The 26416-nt window shown below is 37.1% G+C and overlaps 1 long non-coding RNA gene across 2 annotated transcripts; it reads left to right on the forward strand.

The window, feature by feature from the left end:
- Nucleotides 1-274: 274 nt before the first annotated feature.
- LOC122683762 lies at nucleotides 275-21822 on the forward strand. Of its 2 annotated transcripts, none has more exons than XR_006337811.1 (3): nucleotides 275-507; nucleotides 1728-1842; nucleotides 20810-21822. It is a non-coding gene; the product is annotated as an uncharacterized LOC122683762 (long non-coding RNA). The 2 variants fall into 2 exon arrangements; XR_006337810.1 differs by lacking the exon at nucleotides 20810-21822 and adding an exon at nucleotides 10296-10452.
- The last annotated feature ends 4594 nt before the right edge of the window (nucleotides 21823-26416 follow it).

Here is a 26416-nt window from a genome sequence, read left to right on the forward strand (position 1 = left end):
GGCCACAAAGAGTCAGACAGTCTGAGCATTATATATCATTATAACTTCAGCAATACGTATTTTTGAAACATTTAAATTGAAGGATAATTTCTTCTTTGATTTTCTCTTACTAATATATGTTTCTGAAAGCATATATTTTATCATTGGCCAAAATTACTATCCTCAATCCTGATGTGGGGGATGTTTCTGGACCATAAATGATGCCATATTTGAAGCCAGTGTTCCTGGCTTTTGGGCTCTGGTATTTGTGAAACATTTTCAGGAATCTCCCAGACAGGCTGTTCTTGTCAACTCAGGGAGACTTATGCATACAGGACACTCAGAGCCGCTTTTAATAGGTGTGCTCACCAGTATTCTTGCCTGGAAAATCACATGGACGGAGGAGCCTGGCTGGCTACAGTCCATGGGTTTGCAAAGAGTCAGACACAACTGAGAGACTTCACTTTTGCTTTTTCATTTTCACCGGTAAAGAGGATCCTGCTAGATATCATCAGCAGGGTCAACCATGTGAGTTCTCCTCCTCTAGTCTGCTCACTGACAGTTTCTTAATGTTAATAAACTTTCTAAAAGAGATGCAAATTGTATACACTATCTTTTATGAAAGATGATGGAATTGATTTACTACTATTTTGATTGTTTTCTATATCTATGTTCATGAATGAAATTTGCTTACTATTTTAATTTCACAAATTGCCTTTTCTAATTGTGGTGTCAAGGTTATTCTAGAATGCAAATAAAAATTAGGGACTTCACCATATTTTTTATTTTCTGGAATACTTTATATTAGATTGGGGACACCTGTTCTTAGGAAACCTGGTAGAAGTCATCCTCAAAATTATCTGTGCCTATAGTGGGGGGAGGGGATGTTGGAAAAGAGTAAGACTTAATTCTTGACTGAATTGTTTAATGATATAGAAATATTCAGTTTTTAAATTCTTGAGGTAGTTTTAATAAAGCTACACTTTTCTAGATATTTATCTTTTTAAAGAAGTTTTGAAATTTTAAGATTTTTTCAAATTATCTTAATATCTTTAAAATTATTCCTGAATATGCATTTATCTCCTTTTTATTTTAAAATATGTTTCCTACTCTGTTATTTTCTTTTTCTCAATCTTGAATTTTTTCAACTTTTAATGAAAAGTTTGAATTTTCATATTTCTTTCTATAGTGTTTCCTTTTTATTACTTAATTTCTGCTCCCACTTTATGCTCTTTAAAACTCTTTCTGGTTTATTTGGCTTTATTAACTAATGTTTGCACTTCTCTGCTAGCTCAGCTGGTAAAGAATCTGCCTGCAATGGGTCCAATCCCTGGGTTGGGAAGATCTACTGAAGAAGGGAACAGCTACCCACTCCAGTATTCTAGCCTGGAGAATTCCACGGACTGTATAGTCCATGGGATTGCAAAGAGTCAGATGTTAAATTGATGTTTACTGAGCATTTTAAGTTTGATACCTAATAATTTAAATTCAGATTTTCTTATTTTCTAATATTATCTTTTCAAGATACAAATCTCTCTCCCACCCTATCACTGTTCTATCTGTACTTATTAGAGCAATACTATATACTGTTATAGACAAGAGTCCAAATGACATTGGTATCAGAATAGAAGTTTATTTCTTGCTCTAGTAAAGTCTAAGTAAGTGTTCCTTAAATGTAGTTGTGCCTACCCCAACTAATGGTCCGTGAATCCAGTCACCTCTCATTTTATATCTCTGGTATACCCTAGGTTTTGGAGACAAACACTGGACCCTCTTCCCCAGTTGCTCATGAGAGACAGACTGATTCACACACAAACTATTTGGTGAGACCTGGTGCCATGCCTCATCTTGACGCAAGAAAAGGTATGAAACATCACTGGCTATTGCAGTGCTTTAGAGTTCAATGCCCAAGGTACTCATTGGAAACTTGTCACATACACATCCTCGACCTACATAGGTCAAAAGTTCAGATACTCAGAGGTAAAGGAGATGTTTAAAAAAAAAAAAAAAACAAACATAGCTTTTGCACATTTAGGTATCATAAACCATGATTCTCAGGGGAAATGGGAAGTCTCCTAAAATCTAAATTTTCAAATGCCAGCTAAGGGCCAAATCATAAGCAGGCCTTTGTAAGGAAAGCAGTTTTAGGTTTACTAGGCTAATTATTTTCTGCAAGCTTACCTTGTTTTTTGAGGAAAAATGTCCAATTTTTCACCATTATCTATGTTACACTGAGAGTTTTGTTATAGATATTCTTCATTAAGTCAAGAAATTTCCTAAGTATGCCCAGTTTGCTGAGGGTATTTATCATAAATGGGTGTATTAGAGTTCTTTAGAGAAGCAGAACCAATAGGATGTGCATATAAATATATGCATGTGTGCTAAGTCATACACACAAATATATGTATGTACGCTAGGCTTCCCTGTCCTCTACACTAGACACATAGTGAGTCCCAATATCTGGACATCAAACATGTCAAACTCTTTGCAACCCTGTGGGCTATAGCCCACCACTTTCCTCTGCCCACTGGATTTTCCAGGAAAGAATAATGGAGTGGGTTGCCACTTCCTCCTCCAAGGGATCTTCCTGACCCAGGGATCAAACCTGCATCTCCTGTGTCTCCTGCACTGGCAGGTAGATTCTGTACCACTAAGTCACCTGGGAAGCCCAATGCACGTGTATATATGTGTGTTTACTATAAGGAATTGACTTAATCTATTGTGGATGTTAGCCAGTCCAACATCTGAGACACGTGGGTGGCAAGTTGTAGAGTCGAGAGAGCCTGTGGCCCAGGTGAAGCCCAAAGACATTCTGCTGAAGAACTACCTCTTATTCTAGAAGGCTGTTTTTTTTGTTGATGCTATTCTACTTGGGTCTTTAGCTGATTGGATGAGATCACTCACATTGTGGAGGGATATCTACCTACTCAAAGTTCACCAACTTAAATGCTGCTGCTGCTGCTGCTGCTAAGTTGCTTCAGTCGTGTCCGACTCTGTGCGACCCCATAGATGGCAGCCCACCAGGCTCCTCCGCCCCTGGGATTCTCCAGGCAAGAACACTGGAGTGGGTTATTATTTCCTTCTCCAGTGCGTGAAAGTGAAGTTGCTCAGTCGTGTCCAGCTCTTAGTGATCCCATGGACTGCAGCCCACCAGGCTCCTCCGTCCATGGGATTTTCCAGGCAACAGTACTGGAGTGGGGTGCCATCACCTTCTCCGAACTTAAATGTTAGTCTCATTTAAAAGCACCTTATACCTTGATATATAACACAGCCTCTGAGACATTAATTCAATCAATTGTACATACATTGTTGTTGTTGTTCAGTCATTAACCCCTGTCTGACTCTTTGGGACCCTGTGGCCTGCAGCACGGTAGGCTTCCCTGTCCTCTATACTAGACATACAGTGAGTCCCAATATCTGGACATCAAACTGTTTGAGCTCTCTGATTGATAGGCACATGGATAGGTCAGGAGGGTGATACATTCTGATTCAATAGGGGAATGATGTGATGTGTAATGGCTACACATTTGAGATCCTCCTAGACTTCCTGTAGGCCTCTTGATGTGGCTGGTCCTACTGCTAAACTAAAAAAATCTGATCAAGTTATAGGAATCCTAGAATTTTCAGCCATTTGGTCAGAAGGATAGATGTTGTGGGAACCTCTGAACTTGTGGTCAGTGTGGGAATTGAGAGCAGTCTTGGTTGAAACTGTGCCCTTTAGCTTGAGTCTGTGCTGACTCTGGGTAGTTAATGACAGAATTATATTACAGTATTACATATAACATGCTAGATTCAATTTGCTAATTTTTGGTGAAGAATTTTGTATTTATGTTTATGAGAGATGTTAGTCTAGTTTTCCTTCCTTGCAATATCTGGTTTTGGTGTTAAGGTAATAAGGCCTCATAAAATATGTTCTGAAATGTTCCCACTGCTACTGTTTTTTGAAACAGATTGTCAACAAGTGCTATCATTTAGTCCCCAAGTGTTCAGTAGAACTCACCAGTGAAACCATCTGGATCTGGTTCTTTCTTTTTTGGATGTTTATTAAATATTGATTAAATTTCTGTTGAAATCATTTGTTTCTCCTTGTGTCACTTTCAGTCATTTAACTTTCAAGAAACTGCTCATTTCATCTAATTTGTTGAGCTGTTTACAATATTCCTCTATTATCTATATAATATCCATGGCTTTCTCTCAGCTTACATCATTTTTCTTTTCTTGTGTATTCTCTACTTTTTGCATTAGTGCCCTTAACATATTAATTACAATTATTTTATATTCTGAAAACAGTCATCTTCAATTCTGATGCTTTCTTGGTCTCTTCAGACTGTATTTTGTCCTTGTCTTTTAATGTCTAGTAACTTCTGCTTGGAAGCTAGATATGGTTAATTGGGTAAGTGGGGCTTATGTACATTATGAGGCTTTATGATCTTCTAGTTAGAATTTGGACACTGTTTAATGTTTGTCATACAGGCATATGCCAGAGAATTAAAAATCTTTTATTGTCCTTGTTTTTGTCTTTCCTGATGTCCTGAATTCCCCTTCAAATGGTCTGTTCCTTGCAGCTCTTTTGGTTGTAATCCACTGTTTTGGTTGTAATATATGGTAGCCATGTTGATATGGTGATAAGAAGTGTGGAAGGGGAAATGCCATATAATCCCATGATTCAATCTATGCACTTTCCTGGGTTTCTTAAGATGTGATTTTTTTCACAAATACTTCTCAGCTTACACCCTCTCTTAAGTCTAACCCTGGAGATGAATAATTTCTTTTAGGTTGAATAATACTCTGATAAAGCCTTTCCCTATTTCCCTTGTTGGTGGTGGTGGTAGGTCTCTCAGTCCTGTCTGACTCTTTGAGAACCCATGGACTGCAGCAAACCAGGCTTCCCCGTCCTTCACTATCTCCCGGAGTTTGCTCAAACTCATGTCCATCGAAGCGGTGATGCCATCCAACCATCTCATCCTCTGCCATCCCCTTCTTATCCAGCCTGCAATCTTTCCCAGCATCAGGGGCTTTTCCAATGAGTCAGTACATCACATCAGGTGGCCAAAGTGTCTTTTAATTTTATGGCTTCAGACACCATCTTCAGTCATTTTGGAGTCCAAGAAATTAAAGTCTGTAACTTTTTTTTTCACTGTTTCCCCATCTATTTACCATGATATGATGAGACCAGATACCATGATCTTTGTTTTTGATTTTAAGCCAGCTTTTTTACTCTCTTTCACTTTCATCAAGAGGCTCTTTAGTTCCTCTTCGTTTTCTGCCATAAGGGTGGTGACATCTGCATATCTGAGGTTATTGATATTCCTCCTGGCAATCTTGATTCCAGTCTGTGCTTCATCCAGCCCAGAATTTTGCATAATGTATTCTGCATATAAGTTTAATAAACAGGGTGACAATATAGAGCCTTGTACTCCTTTCCCAATTTGGAAGCAGTCTGTTGTCCCATGTCCATTCAAACTGTTGCTTCTTGTCCTGCATACAGATTTCTCAAGAGGCAGACCAGGTAGTCTGGTACTCTCATCTCTTTAAGAATTTTCCACAGTTTGTTGGGATTCACAATGTAAAAGGCTTTAATGTAGTCAATAAGCATAAGTAGATATTTTTTTCTAGAATTCTCTTGCTTTTGCTGTGATCCAACAGATGTTGGCAATTTGGTCTTTAGTTCCTCTGCCTTTTCTACATCCAGCTTGAACATCTGGAATTTCTTCATTCATATACGGTTGAAGCCTAGCTTGGAGAATTTTAAGCATTACTTCCCTAGCATGTGTGATGAGTATAATTGTGCGGGAATTTGAGCATTCTTTGGCATTGCCTTTCTTTGGGATTGGAATGAAAACTGACCTTCTCTAGTCCTGTGGCCACTGATGAGTTTTTCAAATTTGCTGGCATGATGACTGCAACACTTTAACAGCATCATCATTTAGAATTTGAAAAACCTCAGTTGGAATTCCATCACTTCCACTAGCTTTGTTCATAGAGATGCTCCCTAAGGCCCACTTGACTTCACACTCCAAGATATCTGGCTCTAGGTGAGTGATCAGAGCACCGTGGCTAACTGGGTCATTAAGATCTCTTTGTACAGTTCTGTGTACTCTTCCCACCTCTTCTTAATAGCTTCTGCTTCTTTTAGGTTCACACTGTTTTTATCCTTTATTGTGCCCAGCTTTGCATGAAATATTTCCTTGGTATCTCCAACTTTTTTGAACAGATTGCTAGTCTTTCCCATTCTATTGTTTTCCTCTATTTCTTTGCATTGATCACTGAGGAAGGCTTTCTTATCTCTCCTTGTTATTCTTTGGAAATCTGCATTCAGATGAATATATCTTTCCTTTTCTCCTTTTCCTTTTGCTTCTCTTCTTTTCTCAGTTATTTGTAAGATCTCCTCAGAGAACATTTTTTTGTTTCTTTTTCCTGATGATAGTTTTGATCACCACTTCCATACAATGTTAGGAACCCCCGTCCATAATTCTTCAGGCACTCTATCAGATCTAATCTCTAATCTCTTGAGTCTATTTGTCATGTCCACTGTATAATCATAATGTATTTAATTTAGGTCATACCTGAATGGTCTAGTGGTTGTCCCTCCTTTCTTCAATTTAAGTATGAATTTTGCAATATGGAGTTCATGATCCAAGCCACAGCCAGCTCCTGGCCATTTTTTTTTTTTTGCCTTGTTACATGGAATATAATCTGTTTATTTCTCCTCACCTTGCCAGAGCCAGGAAGAAATCTTTCTTGGCACTTTGATCAAGAATATGATGGATTTCCTGTAAATAAAACACAACATTGTGGACCCCCTCAAACTCAGTACCAGGAATTTTTTCACGCTCACAAGAGTCCAGAATGAATTCAAAGAATTTGTCAAAGTTACCATTTAACCATTCTTACTAAGGTTTGAGTCCAGTGACCTCTGATATAGGTGAGCAAATCTTGGCTGTTATTTTCTGTATTTGCATTTCTTTCTAGATTTATGTGTGGTAGTTTTTTCCTAAGGCCTCATTTCTCTCATAGGTCCAAAAATTCATTGATTTTTAATTTACTGAGTGTTTATTTTTTTTCTTCTTGGAAGGATACGAATCAGTCCAGTTCAGTTCAGTTGCTCAGTCATGTCTGACTCTTTGTGACCCCATGAATCGCAGCACACCAGGCCTCCCTGTCCATCACAAACTCCCAGAGTCTATCCAAACCCATGTCCATCGAGTCAGTGATGCCATACAGCCATCTCATTCTCCGTCATCCCCTTCTCCTCCTGCTTCCAATCCCTCCCAGCATCAGGGTCTTTTCCAATGAGTCAACTCTTCTCATGAGGTGGCCAAAGTATTGGAGTTTCAGCTTCAGCATCAGTCCTTCCAATGAATACCCAGGACTGATCTTCTTGGGATGGACTGGCTGGATCTCCTTACAGTCCAAGGGACTCTCAAGAGTCTTCTCCAACACCACAGTTCAAAAGCATCAATTCTTCGGCACTCAGCTTTCTTCACCATCCAACTCTCTCATCCATACATGACTGCTGGAAAAACCATAGCCTTGACTATACAGACCTTTGTTAGCAAAGAAATGTCTCTGCTTTTAAATATGTTCTCCAGGTTGGTCATAACGTTCCTTCCAAGGAGTAAGCATCTTTTAAATTCATGGCTGCAGTCACCATCTGCAGTGATTTTGGAACCCCCAAAAATAGTCTGACACTGTTTCCCCATCTATTTCCCATGAAGTGATGGGACCAGATGCCATGATCTTAGTTTTCTGAATGTTGAGTTTTAAGCCAACTTTTTCACTCTCCTCCTTCACTTTCATCAAGAAACTTTTTAGTTCCTCTTCACTTTCTGCCATAAGGGTGGTGTCATCTGCATATCTTAGGTTATTGATATTTCTCCCGGCAATCTTGATCCCAGCTTGTGCTTCTTCCAGCCCAACTTTTCTCATGATGTACTCTGCATATGAGTTAAATAAGCAGGGTGATATTATACAGCCTTGACATACTCCTTTTCCTATTTGGAACCAGTCGGATAGGAATAGTGAGTTCAAAAATTTTCATATGTGGAGGCTGAGATTGAGAATGACTGGTCATTTTCAATATACACATTCTATTATCATGCATTTCCTCAACCCTTTAGTTTAGTTAAACATATTGATTGCATCTATTTCACTAGTATTTTTTAAAATTTTCAGAATCCTAGTCTTCCAGGTGACCCTGGTGATATATGAAGATTAGAGACAAGCTCTCATAAATTCTGCCCAAATTACAGATTTGTAAGTAAAATAAATGATTGTTTCTATGGTAAACACTGACTTTGACGTGATTCATATGAATTAATAAAAAACTAGAATGTGTAGATTAAGGGGAGATTTTTGTTGTTGCTGTCTTATCCAATACTAGAATTACTATCAACTATCTGAAGCTAAATAATCTGATAACACTTGTATTTGAAGTCCTTTTTCAGCCTTGTTTCATGGCTAGAATGTGTTTATCCGTTCTTAGAGGAAAATTGTTTATCTCACTTTGACCTCTTAGATCCAGACCCCAACTGTGATGGACTTCTCTTCTCTCCATCTCCTTTTCTAGTGTGATTTTTATAATTCTCACTTTCACTGATGTTTGACTTTTCTTGCTCCTAGCCTATGAGGAGATTTCTAATCTGAAGTCCCCACTTTTATGAGCCCATAAGCCTTTTGTCTTGTCTCCCTATCATCCAATTTCTGGGTCAGAAAACCCTTGGGACCACTGCCGGCTAGACAACTTGTTTTCCTTTCTGGATTCATGCTTTTTCATTGTTTGGAAGCTGCGAAGATTCACTTTATATATTTGTCTGCTCAGTGGTGTCTTAAAAGTATGTCTTTTTATTTTATTGAATATTTGAAGTGGTTTCCACAAAGAAACATTTTTGTTTTTTAACACATCATATTCCCTTGCTGCCAGAAAGAGAATTGGTTTGCATTTCTATACTCTTCTTTTAAAGTTCTTATTTCAGAACAATTCTCTAAAGGCTAGTAACCAATCATACTAGATATATCTCAAACACACACACATAGAACAGTTGTTATTATATTAAACCTGAAATTTTAAAAAAAAGTAAGTGAAAAGGTAATAGTCAACTATGTTCAATCATTTTTATCTTGAAAATATATTCATTGCCATCACTTGCTTCTGTTCTTTTGTGGAATGTTCATTTAGTGAGGATATTCAGGGGTCATGAAGCAATTTGAGTTTGCAGCAGTTAACTACTATCACTTCACAGGGAAAATTCTTATCATAGTTCACACTTCTCTTGGGAGTACTCTCTTTGCTTAAGAATCTACATAAATTTTGTTTTCCCAAAAGGAAGGTGCAGGCTCAGCTTTGAACCTCCTCTTATTTTATCCACTTAGTTTCTTTACTGGCTGAAAATATGTGCCCGCACATACACACACACAGAACTAGAATTCCCTATAATTATCAACCACAAATCCCTGCTAAACCATAGAAATTAGTGCATTAGTATATTCATCCATTTTTAAAATAATTAATAGAATTACTTAGTTATGTGCTTTTAACGTCTAAGTATTTAATATTTTAGGTCACATTTTTATTATTATATTTGTAATTTATTATATTAGAATCTGGGAATATGACTTTAATGTTTAAATATTCAAAATATTGTAACTGAATGGTCTGATAAATATTCTTTTAAATATTCCATGGATATGTGGGAGTAGTTATCTGAGTGCAAGAGATGCAGTGCTTTCTATATATATATTGAAAAGAATTCTGTGAACCAACAAATTCATTAAGGGCAAAAATAATTTTCTTTATTGAAAAAATAGAACCTTTTAGGATTCATTTAGAGCATATAAGGGTTTTCCTGGTGGCTCAGTGGTAAAGAACCTGCTTGTGAATGCAGGAAATGCAAGTTTGATCCCTGGGTCAGGAAGGTCCTCTGGAGGAGGACATGGCAACCTATTCCAGTATTCTTGGCTGGAGTATCCCATGGACAGAGGAGCCTGGCAGGTTACAGTCCGCGGGGTGGGAAAAGAGTTGGACAGGACTTACACTAAAAGATTGTGTCTTGCTACTGTGTTGCTCTCAACAAGTTATGATGTAGATCTGGATAATCTCCCAAACCTAAAATTTAAGAAAATGCACAAGTATACGCCATGCTTCCTTTTCTTCATAATAGGCATAAGTAATATGATACCATGTGTGAATCATTTTAGGTTTACAAGGTAGTCTAATTTATGTTTATAGCATCTCCAGATATTCTATTAATTAAAGAAATCACTTGTACTGTGCTGTGCTCAGTCATTTAAGTCATGTTTGACTATTTTCGACCTAGGGACTATAGCCTGCCAGGCTCCTTTGTCCATGGAATTCTCCAGAAAAGAATGCCAGACTGGGTTACTGTGCCGTCTTCCAGGGGATCTTCCTGACCCAGGAATCATACCAACATCTCAGGTGTCTCCTGCATCGAAGGCAGGTTCTTTACCCACTGACCCACGTGGGAAGCCCCAAATAAATCACTGAGGGTAAAGCAAAATAAATTGCAATGTTCTGGTTTTTGTTGGTTTGCTTTGCTTTATTTTCCTCTAACAATGACTATGTTGGATGTCATCACTAACTCAATGGACATGAGTTTGAGCAAACTCCAGGAGATAGTGAAGGACAGGGAAGCCTGGTCTGCTGCAGCCAATGGAGTGGCAAAGAGTCAGACAGGACCTCATGACTGACCAACACCAACATAACTATCATGAGAATCTTAAATTCACATGTTCCAGATGGCTATAGAATTTGTTTAAAAATACCATTTTATCAAAGGATAATTAACATAAATCAGTGGAGCTTCCCTGTTGGCTCAAATGGTAAAAAATCTGCCTGCAATGCAGGAGAACGGGGTTCAATCCCTGGGTCAGAAAGATCCCCTGGAAAAGGGAATGGCTACCCACTCCACTATTCTTGTCTGGAGAATTCCATGGATGGACACAGGAGCCTGGTGGGTTACCATCCATGGGGCCACAAAGAATCAGACATGACTGAGCAACTGAGCATACACAATTAACATAAAATAAAGGTCACATGTTTACATTATTTATTTTGATAAGTTTTGATATATGTGCATATCTTTTAAGCCATTATTAGAGTCAAAATGCCAAAATTCTCTACTAAAGTTGAACTGCATAGTTAACAGAAACACAATCTAAGCTAAAGAAGTCAGATATTTCAGAACTTAACATTTTACATAGAGTAAGTAATGTCTCCATTACCAATGGAAAATAATATCGATAAATAATATTCCATTTCATTTTTAAGATCTAACCTTTAGAATAAGTACTAAATCACCACATTACACGGAGAAGAGAGAAAGTAATCCCTTGTCAACCAATGCTAATTTCATTTAAAAACAGTCACCCATCATGGTTAGCTGATGCTCCATAAGCATTTGTAGAATGAAATTGAAGGCACTTGAAAAATGACAGAATAAGAAACTTGGCTTCCTGCCGAAAGAAGTCAAACTTATATGAGATGTCATTTTATGTGTCCCCAGGGAGATAGTGACAATATTAATCCACAAGTGTTGGAAAATGGCCATTCTGAAGGAAAATGGTATTTCATTTTATGAAATTAGAGTGGTAGTGTACAATGAGAAGTGTTATGTCTTTTGGAATTGTGTGTAGACTCATATTTAATTCAATTCATTAACATTGTCATAGATGTGTGTGCTAAAGATGTCTCACAATATTACATCATTCATTTGCCTTTCCAGTACTACAGCTACTTTTTCCATTATTTTTTTAATACATTGGCATATCTGGTCTTAAGAAATGTGGTATAATCATTATAGCAAACCTCATTATGGCTAAGGATAAACTTAGTCTAGGCCCTTACAACTTGTAAAATTATCTTTGATTGCATTATTTTTTTCCAATTTTACAAGAGAGGAAACTGAAAGTCAGGAATAAAAAATACATATAATAGGGATTGGGCTAGAGAAAAATGTTTTCATTCTCACGTTAAGGACTCCGTTCCCTGTGTCATTAATTCAATATAAATGTAACTTAGCTTCCAAGGAGATCAAACAAGTCAGTCCTAAAGGAGATCAGTCCTGAATATGCATTGGAAGGACTGATGCTGAAGCTCTAATACGTTGCCTAACTGATTCGAAGAACTGACTCATTGGAAAAGACCCTGATGCCGGGAAATATTGAAGGCAGGAAAAAGGGACGACAGAGGATGACATGGTTGAATGGCATCACCGACTCGAGGACATGAGCTTGAGCGAGCCCCAGGAACTGGTGATGGACAAGGAAGCCTGGCATGCTGCAGTCCGTTGGGTCGCAGAGTCAGATACAACTGAGGGACTAAACTGAACTGAACTAGCTTCCAAATATAAATAGCAGCTGCATGATACGAATGACTGAATGTCTAATAACCGATAGTATCTTGCCAAATAATCAGCGATGTGAAAGTGGCATAATGCAGTGAACAAGGATCAGACTGAAAACAAGCAAGGAGACTATGAGGTGCTGTCTCCCGGATGACAAGCTGTGGTGTGACGTGACTCAGTATTACGGATGTAAATCTACTCATCTGTAAAGTGGAGTTGCGGCATGTACTAAGTTGTACACACCTCAAAAATTAAATATTTAATGGTTTTCTTCATTTTTCATTTTCTTATCTGATTTCACTCAATTTAAGGTGTATTATTTTTAGCATTTAATCAATGTCATCATGAAAGAGAATGGATATTCCTAAGGATGTATACCTGGAAACTTTAGTTCTTTCATTAGCATGCCCATTTCCATATTTCCTGAAACTAACTTTTCTGAGCAAGTGTTTGCACTCCCTAGTATTTTGTCTGTGATTCCTACATGCTAAAACCCATTAATGAACAAGTGTTTGCACTTCCTAGTCAGATACAGGTATTTTGTCAGTGATTCCTACATGCTAAAACCTATTAATATGTTCTGAAATTTTGAGTTTATTTTGCCATAAATTGCTTGTGATTTTTTTGTATCTATGACTACTTTTTAATTTTTTTTAATCTTAAACTTTATTTTTGTATGGGGTATAGCCTATTAACAATGTTAATGTTTGTTATAGTGATAGTTTCAGATGTACAGGAAAGGGACTCAGTCATGCGTATACATGTATCCATTCTTCCCCCAACCCCCTCCTATTCATGCTGCCACATAACATTGAACAGAGTTCCCTGTGCTCTACAGCAGGTCCTTGTCAGTTCTCCATTTTAAATGTAGCTGTGTGTGCTTTTTAGATTAGGCCAGGAAATGATTAATTGCTTGTTGCCATCTGTGCCACCCAATGTCAAGTGTAACTCCTTGAAGTAATAAGTGATGCTTACTAATGTTCCAAATTCAACATCTTGACTGCATTACAAGAGCAATCAACTAAACTTTATGTACCAATTGGAGAATTCTATATAAATTTTCTCAGAACTCCTTAATTCCAAAGAGACTTTCCCAAACTTTTCATGATAGTCATGGGAAGTGTGTAAAAAAGTAAGGAGTATGTGAACAAACAGGAACATGAAAAATATTGACAAATTCTTCCATAAGAACATTCAACAGAGCTATTTAATAACATGCAATACATAAATTTTAATAAGGAGAGAGCTGAACACAATCTTCCCTTGAATTTACCTTGACTGCACTAATGAAGGGCTTACTGTTTCTCAATTGGGAGTATGTTGCTATTGTTTTCAGCACAGGTGTTCCCTTCTACAGGAAGTCAACTCGTTTTTCACACTTAAACAAAAATGTGTACAGTTTTTAGGTAAGCATCAGTTAGCTGTTGGATAAATGATTGCATGTTCTGTGTTTACATGTGTACTTCACAACTGAATTTCATTCTCAAGTCTGGGAAAACATTAATAACTCAGACTGTATCTTAGGTATTTTAGATTTAGTCCCAGGTGAATATCACTAATATATGTGCCAGTGCCTGTTTTATAGGTCTCATACCTAAACATATTATGTTTTATGCCTTGGACATTTTGATATATATTTATTTGCTTTACACATCTGATTAATTGAATATTTCTGAGTGGTAGCACTGTGATGATAGAAAGTAGCCATAAGTCTACTGGCCCCAGTTAAGGAATGCTAAAGTCCGTGGCACTGTAATTGTGGGGTTTCAGTTCTGGCAGAGCTCAGCCCTGGCTCCCAGTGTTGGAAGGCAGCCTCCTTCTTTAAGTGTTTTAAATGGGGCAGAATGCACTATTCTAAGACAGTAAATAGTGTGTGAGAGTGAAAGTTGCTCAGTCGTGTCTGACTCCGTGACACCATGGCCTGTAACTCACCAAGATCCTCTGTTCCTGGAATTCTCCAGGCAAGAATCCTGAGGTGGGTAGCCATTCTCTTCTCGAGGGGATCTTCCTGACCCAGGAATCGAACCCAGGTCTCCTGCACTGCAGGTGGATTCTCTACTGTCTGAGACACCAGGGAAGCCCAGGACAGTAAATAATCTTGTCCCAAAATGTATTTGTAAATATTACTGGTTAGATGGGACATTTGAAGCAGTCTGCATTCAGAAAAACAAGTAAAGTGCTAGACAACATAGGAAGATGATGTCACCTAATCCTCATTAAATTTGATCAGTTAGGTGTTAATACTTAGATTAAAAAAAATCCCATATCCTGCATTTTTATCTTGGCAAAGGTGAGGTTTGAGACTTGGATTTCTGGCTTAGTGGAAGGCTAAGACTACATGTGTTCAGTATTTCCCTTGCATACATGCTAAGTCACTTCATTGGCGTCTGACCCTTTGAGATCCCATAGGCTGTACCCACCAGGCTCCTCTGTCCATGGGATTTTCCAGGCAAGAATATTGGAGTGAGTTGCCATTTCCTTCCCCAGGGGATCTTCCTGAACCAGGGATTGAACCTGTGTCTCTTACATCTCTGTCTCCTGCGAAAGCAAAATAATAAATGCTTGCTAACTTAGAATTATAATGTGAATTATAGATCAGTCCTTAATTCGCAATTTAGGCAAATTTTTTGCAAAGAAGACTTAGCATGAGTTAGTTTCTTTGTGTTTTAAGGATTGTAGCATGGGTTTCAGCATCATATTAAAAAAAAACAAAAAACAAAAACTAAAACCAACTGTGACCTAATGAGACCACATAACTTACTATTAGTCTGTTCACGGCCAAATTGTGAATATATTTCATCAAATACTTTTTACTCTGCTCTGCTTTTTGGCAGAAATTATTCCCTGAACTTGACATTTGAAAAATTCAGGTAATTATGTTCTTTCTATAATGAGGAACTGTTCAACTTCTGTGATGGACCTCAGCATAGAAATTACCAAACACATCAATTAACTTAAATTAGCATCTTGCCTTTAGAACAAGGCTGATTTTTAATGTTCCTTCATTTTTAAATTTAACCATAAGCAGAACACACACATTTATTACTTGATGTTTTCAAAAAGTTGGTTAAAACAGGTACCATCGTTGCAGAAAAACACTTAAAAATAGAGTAAAAAGTGAAAGTGAAAGTCACTCAGTTGTATCTGACTTTTTGTGACCCCCATGGAGTTCTCCAGGCCAGAATACTGGAGTGGGTAGCCTTTCCCTTCTCCAAGGGATCTTCCTAACTCAGGGATTGTACCCGGGTCTCCTGCATTGCAGGCACATTCTTTACCAACTGAGATACTGGTACTAAAAACTAAATGTGAAGGAGTCAACCAAATATCTTCACCGTTTGCTGTGTGTTTGATATAACAGTGATGAGTTTTAATATCCATCATTTCCCATAGCCATCCTTGCTACAAGGAAGATGCACTGTGATTCTGGTACCAAATCCATGTTCCTGCTCCCATGTGGAATTTTTCCCCTGGTGGCTCAGTGAAAAAGAATCCTCCTGCCAGTGCAGGAGATATTGCTTAGTAACTAAACAGCAAATAACTAATATCACCTAAAGAAATTTATCTCAGCCTTCTTTGACATCATTTTTAACCAATGCTTTAGGTTCTACTCTCCACTATGCTAGACTGCTAGAGCAATTCAAAATGAAGCGATCATTTCCTTGGATAATTCCCTCCGTATGGTTGTTCATTTGCTAATTCGTGTCTGACTTTTGGCAATCTCATGAGCTGCAGCACACGAAGATTCCCTGTCCTTCACCATCTCCTGGAGTTTGCTCTAACTCTTGCCTGTTGAGTTGGTGATGCCATCCAACCACCTCATCCTTTGTTGTCCCCTTCTCATCCTGCCTGCAATCTTTCCCAGCATCAGGGTCTTTTCCAGAGTCAGTTATTTGCAACAGATGGCCAAAGGATTGGAGCTTCAGCTTTAGCATCAGTCCTTCCAGTGAATAGTCAGGGTTGATTTCCTTTAGGATTGACTGGTTTGTTCTCCTTGCAGTCCAAGGGACTTTCAAGATTCTCCCTTTCCTGGTAGCTCAACTGGTAAAGAATTCACCAGCAATGCAGGAGACCCTGGTTCTATTCCTGGGTTGGTTGGGAAGATCTGCTGGAGAAGGGATAAGCTACCCACTCCAGTATTCTTGGGCTTCCCTGGTGGCTTAGCTGGTAAAGAATCCACCTGTAATGCAGGAGACCTGGGTTCAATCTCTGGGTTGGGAAGATCCCCTAGAGAAGGGAAAGACTACCCACACCAATATTCTGGTCTGGAGAGTCCATGGACTGTATAGTCCATGAGATCCGAAAAGAGTCGGACATGACTTAGTGACTTTCACTTTCCTCAGCACCATAATTCAAAACCTCAGTTCTTCAGCATTTAGTCTTCTTTATGATCCAGCTCTCACATCCATACTTGATTACTGGGAAAACCATAGCTTTGACTATATGGACATTTGTCAGCAAAGTGATGTCTCTGCTTTTAAACATGCTGTCTAGGTTTGTCATAGCTTTTCTTCCAAAGAGCAAGTATCTTTTAATTTTGGGGCTGCAGTCACTGTCTGCAGTGATTTTGGAGTCCAAGAAAATAAAATCTGTCCCTGTTTCCACTTTTTCCCTCATCTGTTTGATGAGACCGGATGCCATGATTTCAATTTTTGAACGTTGAGTGTTAAACCAGCTTTTTCACTCTCCCCTTTCACCCTCATCAAGAGGCTTTTGAGTTCCTCTTTGCTTTCTGCCATTAGAGTGGTGTCATCTGCATATCTGAGGTTATTGATTTCTTCCTGCAGTCTTGATTCCAACTTTTGAGTCATCCAGCCTGGCATTTTGCATGATGTGTTCTGCAGAGAAGTTAAATAAGCAAGCCGACACACACATGCTTGTTGTACTCCTTTCCCAATTTTGAACCCTCTGTATTAAAGAAAAAATAAAATCCCTTGAAGTTCTTTAGCTAATATTACAAATGTGTTTCTGTTGCTTGTTACTTTTCAATATTTGTACTCTAGAAATGAGTATACATGTCACAGTGGCATCTCCTACTTGTGAATGATCTCACTAGAACTTTTTGGGTGTAGTCTCAGAATTACCGTGTACTATCAGAATTATCAAAGGGTTTGAGGATTTATAAAGCCTGGAAGATTTTTTTGCTTTTGTTTCCTTCCCCCCATGAAGAAAGCAAATTTAAACTGAGTAAAACCTGGGGGGTAAAAAAAAAAAAAAAGCCATCTCTGTGTATTCCTCCCAAATAGCACTCTGGTTCCAGCAACTGGGGAACTACTGGTTAACCATATTTTATCCACCACATGTAGGCAGCAGCAATTCCATAATGATAAAGAGTCTCAAATTATCTTTTTATTGACGGTAATTACCTCAATTATAGTAAAGCCTACGGACAACTAGAGATACATAATTACAACAATTTGTACTTAAAAATGGAGTTCCAATACTTAAAGATCAGTATTTAATGGGAACCACTTTGAAATAAACTGCCACAAGTGAATATATGCTAAATTATCCACAAAACTACCAGATGGTTAAAGATGTTTCAATTCTATTTTACAGAATATCAAGTATAAAACTCCAAATGGCACCACCAAATTTAGAAGGAAAAAAAAAAAATGCATTTTCAAGACTTTCAGAGTAATGCTCAGCCAGTTTTCCAGCTCTTGAAATTGATCTTATTCAACCGGATGGGCTTTATATGAAAAAAATCTAATCAGAATCATAAATAGCTCATATTCATAAAGCTGAATTTCAAACCAGTTGTTCCACCAACAATCTATTGAATTTAACTAAATTTTCCAATAAACCTTTTTGGAATTCCAGAGATTCAGTTTGCAGGATGCATTTTCTTAAGAATTACCTCCATTCTATCGATCTAGTAAGACAAAAGTAAGTTACACGTGGGTTATAGGAGTTTAAAAGCAAAAGCTACAATATGCTTCTATCATTCCAAAATGAGCAAAACAATTATTATTTGTCATAAATGATGTCAGAAATATTTCTAAGAGGATCAAATGGTGTATTTCAGACATACCCATTACCGGCACTCATTCACTTAAGAGTGTATCAGATTTCTGATACAGAAACAGATTTCTGATAGGCAGAAAGGATGTTGGCAAATCCACAGTGAGTTACTTTTCCTAGATGTTTTAGTTGGAGGCTATTTTGGGATAAAATAGCTTCTCATCTAGCTGAGCCATTTGATAAAATATCCAGTAATGGTAAATTATTTTTATAACTTGTGTTATTGTTGCTAATATGCAGAGACCCATTTAGAAAAAAAAAAATGAGGTAAATGAAAGTTCAGGATCCATAAGTTTACCATGTTGCACCTAAGTTTCTAATAAAATGTGTCTGCTCACATCTTACTCATTATTTCTTCTCCACTCCCAAACCACCCTACTACCTATAACATGATTCCAATCAGTTTACCTTTTGTTTCTGCTCTATCCATTTACATGATTGTTTTCTAACACTATGACTCCTCAGATTTCTCTCTTTTGAGATCAGTGGCTTTGTTTAACCACAGCTTAATTGATGGTGGCTTAGACATCACTGTCAAATTTGCTTCCATTTTGAATAAGCAATATTTTGTCTAGCAAATCTACAAAGCAAAACAAACCATATACACTTAGACCCAGCTTCTTTTCAATGCTGCAAAAGTATGAAAAAATGTCAAATTACATGTTAGAGGCTAACATTTTCCCTCAGTTTAAAGCACAGAGCAGTTAAAAAGATAGTGTTTTTCTCCCATTATGCTAGAGGAAATGCTTTACTTCTATTTGGGGCTTTATATTGAGGGGGAAAAAAAAAGCCAAAGGCATTAGAATCATCTTATTAAAATGACTACACAGCATCCTTTGCCAGGCATTCATTTAGGATTTTAAAACTTATTAGGATTTAAAGCATATTGAGAGGTCACTCATGGATTTTACTATGTGGATGCTTCTGAAATTTACTTAAGTTCTTAAGTATCTAAAATGAGAGAAAATGCTTCCAGTATCTCTTAAACTGGGATTTTCAAATGCTATAAATATATTATCCACGGGAACAGAAGTAAAATGTTTAAGATAACACCTCCTCAAGGGTATTACTAAAGTTTTCTCATCCTGGGCATTAGAATCTTAATAAAAATCTTAATAAAATAATAAATTTTGGTCTATTATGCAAAGAACTTAGAATTATTCTTTCAAATGAATAATAAATGCTCAATACATATGTGTAGAACAGATAAATCAAGGGGTTTTATAAGGAAAAGAAATCATGGAAGTCACATAGAGATTGCTAAAACAAGATAAAACAAAAATATAATTGTACATCAGGTATAGTAAAGTAGGTTGAATTTTAACTCCCAAGCCTTATATATGGAGATGTATCAAAACTTATTTTTAAAGTGATATGTTGATTAGGTATGTATGTTTTCCTCCTTTTTAGTCATTCTGGATTGCATTGATCGACTTCTCTTCCACTCTTTAATACTCCCTCCAGCAGCAATCTCCATCAGAATTGATGTCAGGATTTGAGACCTTTGTCACTGAATTTTTTCCATCCTTACTTGCTCAATCAGTGAATTTTTGTTTACATTTTCTATAGCACACATCTTACTGGTATTTGAGAAACTGCATTCTATAAAACATGGGGTTTCTCTTTTTGGATGGAAATTACTTTTTTCTATGGCTCTTCTCCTGAACTCCTTTTCTTTCACTCTTGACTTTTCTTCTGTATTCTTGAACTTTCCTGAATTGTGAAATAATTTAATTCCTTCTTTGGTAGGAATGAGGCATTTCTTGACTGAGCAGGATCTGATTTAGAATTTCTTTTTTTTTTAAAAAAAACATAAAAATAAACTACTACTCACATCAGCCTTCTGGGGTAGCTCAGTGTTAAAGAACCTGCTTGCCAATGCAGGAGATGAGTGCTCAATCCCTGGATCAGAAAGATCCCCTGGAGAAGGAAATAGCAACCTGCTCTAGTATTCTTACCTGGGAAGTCCCATGGACAGAGGAACTTTGCAAGCTACAGTCCATGGGGTAGTAAAGAGTCAGACATGGCTTAGCTACCAAATGCAGACACTTTTCATGCCAGCTCTCCCCACACCAAAATCCCCGCTAAAGACCTAAACCCTACAGTTCACTATTTTAACCATTAATCACATCAAACTATCCTTAAGAGATGCAGGTTCCATCCCTGGGTTGGGAAGACCCTCTGGAGGAGGGCATGGCAACCTATTACAGTTTTCTTGCTTGGAAAGTTCAATGGACAGAGGAACCTGGTGGTCTACAGTCCATGGGATTGCAAAGAGTCAGAGATGACAGAAGCAAAACACATGCACGCACATATGTTTAACTAGTTGTGTAAACAGTTACGTAAATCTTACGTCCTTCTCAATGGTTTATGTATACTGATAAATAAGAATAGTAGCATGTCTACATGAAAATGATTACTTGTTATGAATCATGTGTTTATTACAGTCTCCTGAAGTTGCTTCTTTGGCTGGCAAGATTTGGAGCATTATTAGCAAGTGTATTACGTTTGAAGCCTTTTGATGCAGTGTTCACCAGCCTCCTCACCTCGAATCTGTGTCATCCATAAAAGACTTTCATTGAAGAAAGGATGGTGGGAATAGGGGATTGCATCCAAGTACCTATGACATCCTCCTTGATTCAGACCTCTGTTAAGAATGGCTTCGCTTCACTTTTGAACTCATTGAGCCTTCCTTACAGAACTGAAGGAGTAGAGAACATAGCTTTTCATCACCACACTTTTCCTCAAGCAATTCTTTGAGCCAGAGGCAGAGTTTCATGAACATCTCTTATTTTGAAACAGGTTGTTTCAAGCAAGCTTTTATATTTTGTTTGATGTTATATCACACATTGCTACTTTTCTTTAATAGCAGTGTTTTCCCCAACTTCCAACTCTTCAGAAAGCTACTGATCTTCCTGGGTGATTTGAGAGATTTCTCATCAAATGTTGTCTTTTCAGCAGAAGTATGGAAAGTTAGCATTTATTTGAAACTGTATTATTTGACCTTGTGGAAAGCAATGTTTACTTCTGCCTTTCCAAATGAACTGTTGCTTTGAATAGCTGGTGCTCTATTCACATATGTAACTTAGGATAGCTGCTAAATAATTTCCAAACTTCAGTTTTCTCAACTGAAAATGGAATGACAGATCAATATAAATTACTGTAAATATATGCATAATGCATTTGAGCCCCCCCCCTCCTTTTTTTTAATAATACGCCATCAAGAGTGGGGAGTACATGTATGGTTTTACCTGAAAATCTTGAGTCCCTAGATGACCTAACAAATTCAAGATGAGACTGGAGTGGTCTGTCTTTTCTCCTACTTTGTGCTTTTGTGACTTTATTTCATTGTGTTACACTTATCACTTTTCTGGTTAAGGTTTTGTTGACTTTTCCAGTTTTCCTGAACCCACTATCTTAATTCATTTTATTTCTTTTATCATAACCTAGATAACCTGTTTTCTCCCATACAATAAATTTCCTTCTCTAGACTCTACTGCCAGTTATTTTTGCCCAGTCAGCAAAAATCTCTTTCATAAAGATGCCATGTGTGGTATTTTATTCTATCATATGTGAGAAGGGCAAAGAAAAATATCTCATACATGGAAGGACCAAGAAAACATAACTGACTGGGTGAGGAAAATTATTGAGGTGGGGGTGGAAACCTAGTCACTATAACAATAAATCAGAAAAGACCTTAACAGAGAGGCAGAAACATTTCAGTGAACAAAACTGGAGTATTTTCAGTTAAACATAATGAAATTATACAATTTGAGTTTAAACTGAAATCTAAGAATTAAAGAGAATAAATTTAAAATATAACTTTAGCTTACAAATATAATAATTTGCAAATAGTTTACAAATATAATAACTATATTAACACGTGAAAAATTCTATGAGGATTTGGAAGTAAAAGTTACTAAAATATTTTCTTGACAGGTATGATCATTGTTTAATTTGACATTCTGATAAATATTTTTAAAAAGTCTATCGCATTTTAGAAATGGAGGAGGCATAGACATTTTAAAACCACTTGTTAGATCAGGAATAAAATTGGAAAAGAGAATAGTAACAATAAGGAAAGTATGTGTCATGTGTGTTAGTCACTCAGTTGTGTCCGATTCTTTGTGAGCCCATGGACTATAGCCCATGGAATTCTCTAGGCAAGAATACTGGAGTGGGTAGCCATTTCCTTCTCCAAGGGAGCTTCCCAACCCAAACATTCAAACCCAGGTCTCTCGCATTGCAGGCAGATTCTTTACTGTCAGCCTCAACAGGGAAACCCAAGGGAAGAATATTATACAGTAAAAGCACAATCAATATTGAGTAGGAAATGATTGGAGTGAATAGATCAAGAGAGCCCTAAAAAATATTTGTTTTGATTATATGACAATCAAAAATCTAAGAAAGCATAATCAGGATAGATGCTGTTTAAAACAAGTCTCTCTTAAACAAGAAGATAGTGAAACTATGAAACAGATGAAAATTTTTTAAAAAAGGTAGTTTTGCTTGAATATTTTGAAATGAGATATTCACCAAGATGCCATATTGTTCCTTGAAAAACCAATTAGTAGTTATATACTACTAGCATTATGAAAAAAAAAAAGACAATCACACATATAGATATTCACATAGACACTTAAATTCCAATACATATAAACAAATAAATGCAAGAAATATAAAGCTTAATATCTAAGTATCCTAAGAATTGATGCTTTTGAACTGTGGTGTTGGAAAAGACTTCTGAGAGTCCCCTGGACTGCAAGGAGATCACACCTGTCAATTCAAAAGTGAAATCAGTCTTGAATATTAATTGGAAGGACTGATGCTGAAGCTGAAGCTACAATACTTTGGCCACCTGATGGGAAGAACTGACTCCTTAGAAAAGACCCTGATGCTGGGAAAGACTGAAGGCAGGAGGAAATGGGGACACCAGAGGATAAGATGGTTGGAAGGCATCACCACCTTGATGGACATGAGTTTAAGCAAGCTACAGAAGATGGTGATGGACAAGGAAACCTGGTGTGCTGCAGTCCATGGGGTCCCAAAGAGTTGGATATGACTGAGCGACTGAACTGAACTGAAACTGCTTGCAGAAAAACAAGAAGGACGACAAGGAGTACAATTTCTGTTCTAGAAACAACTTTATTCTTGTTTTTACAATGAACATTCAGTGTATTTTACTTTCTCATTTGAAAAAAAAAGTTAATTTAAACAAAAGAAGCTATTTAGGATATTCATAATTGTTGGAATTTATTATTTAGGTTCTGGTCTACTCTAGTAATGTCCATTCATGTGACTGTAATTATGTCATTTTGAGTTTGGGTTTATGTCATATAAAATAAAAAGCAGAACACAAGTAGAAGCTAACGCTTGTATCTATTGTATCCTTCTCGGTACTCGTTAGTTTGAGAAATAGTCTGTCGTGATGTTTTTAAATACTTCTAACTCACATGTGTAGACAACTATAATGATTTTGAGTGAGAGAAGAATTGGTCTCATTGATCTTGAATGGTATAAAGCAAGATGGAAACTATTGGAAAAAATGGTTCCATGAATTAAATGGAGGTAGTTTTCTATTAACAACACTCCTCTGATATCTTACATTGAAAAGGAAAGAGAAATATGTTTTAGCACAGTCCTCATAAAAGACACATTTGTATTAATAGTAAACCAAGCCATGAAAAAGTTTGGAACATAAATGGCATATTTCAGCAATGAGTGAAAAAAACATTTAACACAGAAAAACAGTCATAGAATAAAAAATGTTTATCAAAGTTTTGATAATAGACCTAAAGTATGAATGAAAAACATGTTTCTTCTCATATGTTAATAAAAGTAAAACATTATCTATTGCTCATATGACAAGTTCAACGATTATTATATTTAGAATAATTGCTTACAAACCTTTTTTTTCCAAATAGAGATAAAGCATTATGCAAAATACACACACTATATCAAGTTAACAACAGTTCAACACATAAGAATCAATGAAGGAAGATATCCATGAAATAAAGACAGAAATGGTAATACATGGCCAACACTACTGCTACTCTCAGCTCAGGCGTGACCCAACTCTTTGTGACCCTGTGGACCATAGCCCACCAGGCTCCTCTGTCAATGGGGTTCTCTGGGCAAGAACACTGGAGTGGGTTGCCATGCTCTCTTCCAGGGAATCTTCCTGACCCAGGGATAAAACCCACATTTCTTATGCCTCCTGCTTTAGCAGTCAGGTTCTTTACCACTAGCACTACCAAATAGAGAAAAACATTATGCAAAATACATACACTATATCACGTTAACAGTAATTCAACAAATAGGAACCAATGAAAGAAGACATCAGTGGAACAAAGACAGAAATGGTAATGCATGGCCAATGTATTATGGAAAAAAAATTCAGCATCAAATCAATTAAATAATTGTAGTTTCCAAAATCCAAACTGAAGGACAAAAATCACCATTGGCTATTGTTATATTTTCATAAGCAAAAAATATTAGTTAAATATTTAACATCACAATTATTCTTAATACTGAGATATCTAAATAGTGTCTTAGGTGGAACCTCAGTTGCATCTCTAGACATTATTGTATAATTAGTAACTAACCCATAAACCTCTTGTAGTAAATATGAGAAAGATTTGTATATTATTTGCCTAAAATCCCTCAGTATAGAATAATACCACAAAGTCAAAAGTTATTTTTTATAGTTGGAGCAAAAGATGTGAAAGACGGCATTTTATATAAATCAGGTACACAAGCCTGACTCTACCAACTGAGCTCTCAGAGAAGCCCATACAAGCCTACTAGTTTGTCTTAATCCTTAATCTAGATATTCTTCTGCCAATATGGTTATGAGTTATATGTATCCTGGAAAATTCATGGTGAACTTCTAAACCTCAGTAACTCAGAATGTAAACTTACTTTGAAATAGAGTCTTTGCAGGAAAAATCAGTCACATTAAAATGATGTCCTCGGGGTGGACTCTAGTCCACTGTGACTGGTGTCCTAAGAAGGAGAGATTTGGACAGGGAGATACACATAGGGAAGACAAAGTGAGGAGACATAGTTGTCTCCATGTGACTGCTGAGGCAGATGGGGTGATAGTTTTACCAGCAAGAAACCAACCCTGCTAACACCTTGATCTCATGCTTCTAGATTTCAAATATGTGAGACAGTTCATTTCTGATGTGTAACCCACCTCCTCTGTGGTGGTCCTGGCAAACTAGTGGGCTCCCCCTGGTAGCTCACACGGTGAAGAGTCTGCCTGCAATGCAGGAGACCCAGGTTCAATCCCTGGGTCAGGAAGATCCCTGATGGAGGAAATGGTACTCCACTCCAATATTCTTGCTTGGGAAGTCCCATGGACAAGAGGAACCTAGCAGGTTACAGTCCATGGGATCGCAAAGAGTCTGACTCGATGCAGTAACTAACACTTTCACTTTAGCAAATTAAAACATACATTATCTCTCTTTACCATGTTTTTGATGAATATTATGTTGCTGTTTTTGAGGATATGAGCTTTGGGAAATACCGGAAGTTAAGTTTTTTGTGTTTCAAGACCCTGTGTTTTGTTTTAACTTTCTGTAACCCTACTGATAGGCTTCACAAGGGCAAATACTTTTTGTCTGTTTACTTGCTGATATAATCCAAGTGATCTGAATGGTGTGTCTGACATATGGTCCATATTCAATAAATATTTGTTGCAGGACTGACTGAATCCTCTTATGAGAGCTGGAGGGTCTAACTATTACTTCTCACTGAGTAGACTGTTATTCAACCATATCACAGAAGTGGACCCTGGGAGTACTTAACAGATTTCCTCAGCAAATACTTATGGGTTAGCTCCATAAGGAAAAACATTAAAATGAACCTTAAATCTCCGTATTAAAGGGAGTATAAGAATGCTATTTTCAAGCTGGTATTTCCAAATATTCATCATTGAATCTTTATGTAAGAAAGAAAATGAAAAATATAAGTCACAGTGGAAAGTTAAGCCTGGAAAATATCAAATACTTTTTTCTAATCTCTTAGATGACTTTAGATAGACTTTTTAC

Source organism: Cervus elaphus, chromosome 25, assembly GCF_910594005.1.
Source record: "Cervus elaphus chromosome 25, mCerEla1.1, whole genome shotgun sequence".
Lineage (NCBI taxonomy): Eukaryota > Metazoa > Chordata > Mammalia > Artiodactyla > Cervidae > Cervus > Cervus elaphus.